The sequence below is a fragment of the Pinus tabuliformis genome, chromosome 6 (assembly GCF_031772625.1).
Source record: "Pinus tabuliformis cultivar Carrire ecotype Pingquan chromosome 6, CPIR1, whole genome shotgun sequence".
In the NCBI taxonomy this organism is placed as follows: Eukaryota; Viridiplantae; Streptophyta; class Pinopsida; order Pinales; family Pinaceae; genus Pinus; species Pinus tabuliformis.
Window position 1 is genome coordinate 2049502788 of NC_142292.1, and position 7074 is coordinate 2049509861.

Sequence of the window (7074 nt, forward strand, 5' to 3'; positions counted from 1 at the left end):
GATCTAAGCATGAAATGTCCATAAACCAAGGGATCCTAAGTCCCAAAAAGTGTTGTTTTGGCCCCTAAAGGAACAAGGTCAACAAATTACAGCTTCTCCCAGAAGTTCTCCACCAGAAACTACTCAGAATCAGTCAAATCAGGATCATTTCAGCTGCTCCACTAGCTGCATTGCATAGCACCCAAGTACACTAGCTAGGTGCATTGCAACGCACCTAAATGCACTACCAGGGTGTGTTGAGCGGGAAATGACAAATGGCAATGTCATTCTGCGAGGTGGACAGACAATGGAAGCTTCCAAAATCTTCCCCAATGACACTTGCCTCACTGAGTTCGACCAAGGATGAGTAAGAGGCTCTCAGTCTCCAAGTGGAAACAAGAACTGACAGAGAGAAGCCACTAGTCAAATCATAAGCTGACTCATCCTCTTTGCATACATCTATATATGGATCCCTCATCCCAGAGATCCAGAGGCTGGAATTTTGTACATTGCAGAGAATTGTTGTTGGTTTTGAGATAGATATCAGAGTATTGGGTGATTTATGCTTTGTTGGAGGTGAAGAGGGGATTCTATGCTGGGAGGTTGATGCTGGGTCAGGAATCATCGGTTATAACTCCTCCTGGATCTTCTTGTTATATCAATAAAACTATTTTAGTTTCTCCTACATGCTTGTGTATCATTGATCTTTGTTACATTTGTATGTTTAGCTTAAATCTGATCCTAAGCTATTTATGAATATAAATCCATGTCTTTGTGTAGTTTTCTTCTTCTGTGATCTTACAGGAACTTGGTGAAGCTGGGAAAGTAAGGGAGCAGGTAGCTGGAAGATGTCAAAGAGGAGAGAGATTGGATCAAAGGACTAGCGCAAGACACAGGTTGGTTCATCCTATTCCTCTTCGTTTATAGTTCATAAAGAAGAATACAAAAGTAGTTTTCTCTGTTTGTTTCTAAGGTCACTGTCACACCTTAGTGGGATAGGGTCGTTCTGAGTAGACACTTTTCTCGTTAACAAAATTGCGACTCTGTTGGGGATCGTGTCTAATTAGTTTGTTTTTGTTTCTCTTGTTGTTTGTTTCATAAACTTAGAAGTAGCAATCGAACTGCATTTGCCATTAACAAATGCAAAGTAGATATCTGCTAATTCAACCCATTCACTAGATCTGTTTATGATCTGAATAGCTGATTCACAAATGATCTGATTGCCCTTTGTGATAGCTCTTAGAACTCCTTTAAATCTACCCTCTGATTGCGCATTACTAATTGCTTTTACTCGGCCAAAAACCATAGATTAAACTGCAAACCGTGACCCAGAACCCAGATAGAATTCTCATTTCTGCCCCAGCGCAGGCTCTGTGAAGAGATTCTGCATTTCAACGCAGTTCTCGAGAGGGCTACCTGCGCTGCAATCTAGTTTCTCTGTGTAACAGGTGCGCTGATCAGCCTAGCCTTGTGCAGCTGAGGTTTTTTGCTTCAATTTTCAGTTTTGTCTCTGATTTTTGCAGCCTGTGATCAGTGTATGTGTCTGTTTAAAAACCCCTTTTCTTTGCCTTAATTCCGCCTCCTTTGTATGAAAAGACTGTAGATATTTTTGTGTGTTTGTGGCATCATTTACAGTTTTCCATTGCAAAAGTAGAATAGTCATACTGTCGTCCTTTGATTTAGATCTGTCGTAACTATCGATTTTGATCTTAGGAGAAAGTTTATTGGTCTCAGCTCATGGTCCCAAGGAGGGAGAGGTGAGATCAAGGATTTTTTGATGGCCTTTTTGCAAATATTTTCTGTCACCAAACTATTAAATCAACTTGAAGCATGAAAAGCTATTTTAATCATAAAAAACAACCTAAGTAACAAAGAAATATCTTAACCTAAATAGCAGAAATTATTCTATAAATGCAAGGAAAACAAATAAAATTACACAAAGGAGGTACTGTAACTTGGGTTGGGCCCAACCCCAAGAGCTACAACCTCCTAAGAAAGCTCAGAGCTGGTGCAAAGTGAAATTTATCTCCATTACTCAAAAAATAATCATGTCACAAAACTGTTTACAGCAAGAGATCGAAAATGAGCTAAAATGAAAATCTGCACTAAGGTGCGAAAAACATCTATTTAATAGCTAAACTACTAAGGCTTTAAGCCTTCCTACTTATGCACTACAAGGACTCCCAACAGCCCTCCTTAACTTTAGGAGCTTGGCTGCTCAAAACTGCATTTAATCATCCACTTCACAAAATCTGCTCGACTGCCCCTTGAAATCATCTTCGGTGGGCTATTGAACTCTGAGTTGATGGTGGAGAACTCAAGGAAGGGGTCATTTAGTGTAGGAGACAGCCTTCCTACAAATCCTTAGCCTTGTTCCTTCTTATTTGGCTGTCAACTTGCTCATAAATGCTTGACCTTGGTCCAAAAGATGTCCAAAAATATGCAATAATCACGTATTAGACTTTGTGGTCAAGTGACTATTCTCATTCATTCAATTAACATAAATATATTCAAAACCATGCATAAAACTATGAAGAATGGTGGATTAATTGAGAATAATAGGCAAAATGAGCCTAATAAGTTACCCATTTTTGGGGCTCATCATCACCCCCCTGCTGAATGCGTTGCTCATCCTCTGAGCAACTAGTCCAGCTCATCATCTTTGATTGCTTTGACTGCCTCTCTAACATCCCAGGATTCCGAGGTGATGTCCTCTTCTCGGTCATGAAACCCTGCTTTTATCTCTACTTCCTCCCATTTCCTGTGTTCTTCTTCTTCTTTGACCCCTTCTAGCAGTCCCAAAAGCAATGGAGGACTGAACTTTAGGCCAATCCAGTTGGCCTTCAGATTTTTTATTGACTGTTTGTAAAGTGGTACTCTGGCCAAATCCTCCTACATCCTTGTTGGGGAGTGGTACTTTGTTATTTTTAGACTGTGGGACAATGTGTTCCATCTCCTTATGCAAACAGTCTTTCCATGTCCTCAAAGTGAGCAATGGCCTAAGCTTGCCTTTCAAAGTAGTCTGGGAGAACCTGAGGGTTGTTGGCCAGGTGTTGGTGGGCATACACTAAAGCTAAGGGATATTCTGGTTCTGCTCTGATCATGAGTGACTCACATAGCTCTCTGCCCATAACTTTTCAAATTTTTGTCACCCTCTTTTCCTCATGGTTTAACCAAGATGCCATGGCCATGAGTTGCACATCTCCCAATGCAGCATTGGGGTCCCATAGATTCATGTTTGGAAGTGCCAAGTTGTGTAAATAGAATTGTGCTAACTTGGCCTTATCTTTCGCTGAGCTACTGTCACACAAATAAATGAACTAATTGTAATTCTAGAATGGAATGGTGCCCCTTTGGGCTAGTGTGTTAATTTGAAATTGCAACCATTAATCTTTAAGATATAATGCATATGACTTAGTAGGTTGCTTACATTGTAAGGTCTCTACTTCCCAGCTGGCCATGCTAGCCATTTGGGCCTCCTTCTCTTCCACCTATTGTTTTAAAACCTATATTTCTTCTGCTGCCTGTGACTCCTTTTCCTGTAGCAGTTTTGTCAGCATATCAACATCAACTTGCAGCTTTTCCTCTCTCTATGTTATTCCTCAGTTGTTTCCTTGTATGCTAGAGGTCCCTCTTGCTAATGCTGCTCTCCCATAATGGATGGCCTATCTTCCTTATGACCTTCCTATAGCTACAACTACTTTCTCAGCAGCTCATTCTCTTCTTTTAATTTGGCTCTTTGACTGCTTTCTATGTGCCTCACCATGGCCAACTCTTTTCTTGATTCTTTTAGTTGTTCCTCCAAGTCGCCTATGTATGCAACACCCTTGGATTTGGCAATCCTCATCCAAGTGTGAGTCCTAACCCTTTGTTGTTCCAATGCAAAGAAAAGTGGTACAACAAACTTCTGTAGGATGATCTTCCCACCTTCTAACAGGTTGTAATATGATCACAAGTTAGGCTGAAGGCTTGGCTCCAGTATCTACTCGGTCTTTTCTTCTCCCTGTGATTGTTTGGCTGTCTTCTCTTGACAATTGGTTCCTTTGATTATGGTTGGGGTTTGCCCACTTTGATCCTTGTGCTTCTCCTAACTTTCAAGTACATGGAGCTTTGCCTCTTTCTCTTTCCTTTTTGTTTTGTAGGTGTGCTTAATGTAGCAAGCACAGCTGCGGCCTCCCTTGCCAACGACTTAGGGGATTTCTCTTCCTACTGTTCTTTTTCTTTGCATCCTATAGAAATCTCTGTGTTCACTGTTTCTGTCTGTATGATTGATATCTTAGGGTGTGCCTTTCCCTTTTCCTTTTGGGTGCCTACTTTGGCTATGGTAGCCTTCATTTGGGCTTTCTCGGCCTTTTCCTTTCTACTCTATATCCTCTTTTCCCTTGTTGTTTTTGCCGTTGTTTCTTCCTATATTTTAGGCTCCGCAGTCTTGCCAATTTCTTTCTGTTCTTTCTATTTTTCCTCAGTTTTTCCCTCTGCTTGAATGTATTGTGCCCCCTTATCATTTTTCTTCTCAATTTCTTTAGTTTTCTCCCCCTCCTCACTTCTAGTTGGGGTGATGTTTTCAGCCAAAGTTCTAATGTTATCATCCCTGGACATGTTTCTGAAGATTTCCCAAGATATGGGGACAATATAGGTGTGTAAAGCATCTTCCACCAATAGTTTGATGAGCCCATGGTGGGCCAACTAATCTGGGATCCCTTCATTTAGCTTTGTACCACATTCAATCAAGGAATGAAGAAGGAAACATGGAATGCTAAGTTTCTTGGCTGGAGACAAGTCAATCCCATGCCTTAATTCACACAACAACTTGAAATGACATCCATAGATGATGATAAACCTCCCTTCACATGTGATGTACTTCATAATTTGATAACTAACTTCACTCCAGAGAGGAGGTAAGCTTGTCCTTCTAACTCCGTTTTTGTCTTCTACAGGATGCTCCTCAGGCAAAAAAAAGGTTTTCTTAGCAACTTGGCCCAACGATCTCTCTTCTTTTCTCCAAGGGAGCCCCAATGGTAGATCAGTAATTCTATTGATGAGCTCAGGGGTGAGTTCTAGGGTCAAACCCCTAAAACTAACTGTGGCATGTATCTTTGAGTGTGGTCTCAGAGACATTAAAAACTCTTCAGTTATGTCCTCATCATAACCCCGAATTTTGTCAAAGAAGGATATCCAATTTGCTCAGGAGACAAGGTCCACCACCTCAGGGTGCTCATGCAACTTGCTAGAGTCCAAGGGTTCTTTCCTTATGAATCCTCCTGGCATGGTGTTGAGTTCTCTTTTTATGTTTTAACCAGAAGAGAAAATGCTCAAAAAAACAAATAGTCAATCATTGGAACAGAGGATAGCTGAATTCAGTTTCTTCTGAACCCAAGAAGGAATTTCTCGTGTGTTCCTTACAATATCAAATAGCAATAATTCTCTTGTTTTAAGACTACTGTCACCCAAAATTCGACTGTCTATTTATGAAAAGGAGAATTATGTTTTTACATAAAAGAGCATAAGGACATAGGTTCTCTTCTCAGCACATAGATAGCTATGTAAATTCAGTTTTTTCACACACACAGGTTGGCCTCTACTTCTGCATGTATCTTCCCTACAGGAGAATTAAAAATGATGAGGAGATTTCGGAATGCAGTGGAAGAACTGGGTAAACTCAGTGAAATATGCAGTCAAATTTTCACTTTTTTTCCTCAATGCACAGGCAAACATTTACTCTTGTTTTTCAATTTGATGTCGTTCAATTAACCACCTTGCACAAGCAAAGCATGCACAGAGAGGTTTTCTTGAGCCTACCTCGTTTTGAGCTGGAAATTCGATGAAAATTCTGAGTTTTCCTTCTGCAGAGCTGTTCTCTTCCTTTCCTGTAGAAGGCTCCCGGTTCCTGTAGAATGAAATTGTGCTTCCAATAGAGCCCTATAGGTAGAAGGCTTTTGAAAATAGGCAAAAAAAATGGTGGATGACAACTGGTTAACTATTCTAGAAGTGGTGGATATGTACTCCAATTGAGAACGTCGTGAGTGCAGAATGAACAGAGGGTGGTGCATGTTTCGACTAAGTGTCTTTTAACTGCAGCATGATTCGTGGTGAGGGGATGAGGTGGCCGGACCAGATTGTTGATCCAACATCATAGCCATAATGTTTATGTCTGTTTCTAATTGCCATCACCTCCTCTCTCCCGTTATCTGCCACCACCACTACCAGTCCCGACGATTTCTCCCTGAATGGACACTCCACATGTGCTAGCTGTTATAGACATTTTTGTGCCTTACAGCTCTAAGCATGAAATTTCCATAAACCAAGGGATCCTAAGTCCCTAAAAGTGTTTTTCTGGCCCCTAAAGGAACAAGGTCAACAAATTACAGCTTCTCCCAGAAGTTCTCCACCAAAAACTACTCAGAATCAGTCAAATCAGGATCATTTCAGTTGCTCCACTAGCTAGCTGCGTTGCATAGCACCCAAGTACACTAGCTAGGTGCATTGCAACGCACCTAAATGCACTACCAGGGTGTGTTGAGCGGGAAATGACAAATGGCAGTGTCATTCTGCGAGGTGGACAGACAATGGAAGCTTCCAGAATCTTCCCCAATGACACTTGCCTCACTGAGTTCGACCAAGGATGAGTAAGAGGTTGTCAGTCTCCAAGTGGAAACAAGAACTGACAGAGAGAAGCCACTAGTCAAATCATAAGCTGACTCATCCTCTTTGCATACATCTATATATGGATCCCTCATCCCAGAGATCCAGAGGCTGGAATTTCGTACATTGCAGATAATTGTTGTTGGTTTTGAGATAGATATCAGAGTATTGGGTGATTTATGCTTTGTTGGAGGTGAAGAGGGGATTCTATGCTGGGAGGTTGATGCTGGATCAGGAATCATCGGTTATAACTCCTCCTGGATCTTCTTGTTATATCAATAAAACTATTTGAGTTTCTCCTACATGCTTGTGTATCATTGATGTTTGTTACATTTGTATGTTTAGCTTAAATCTGATCCTAAGCTATTTATGAATATAAATCCACGTCTTTGTGTAGTTTTCTTCTTCTGTGATCTTACAGGAACTTGGTGAAGCTGGGCAAGTAAGGGAGCA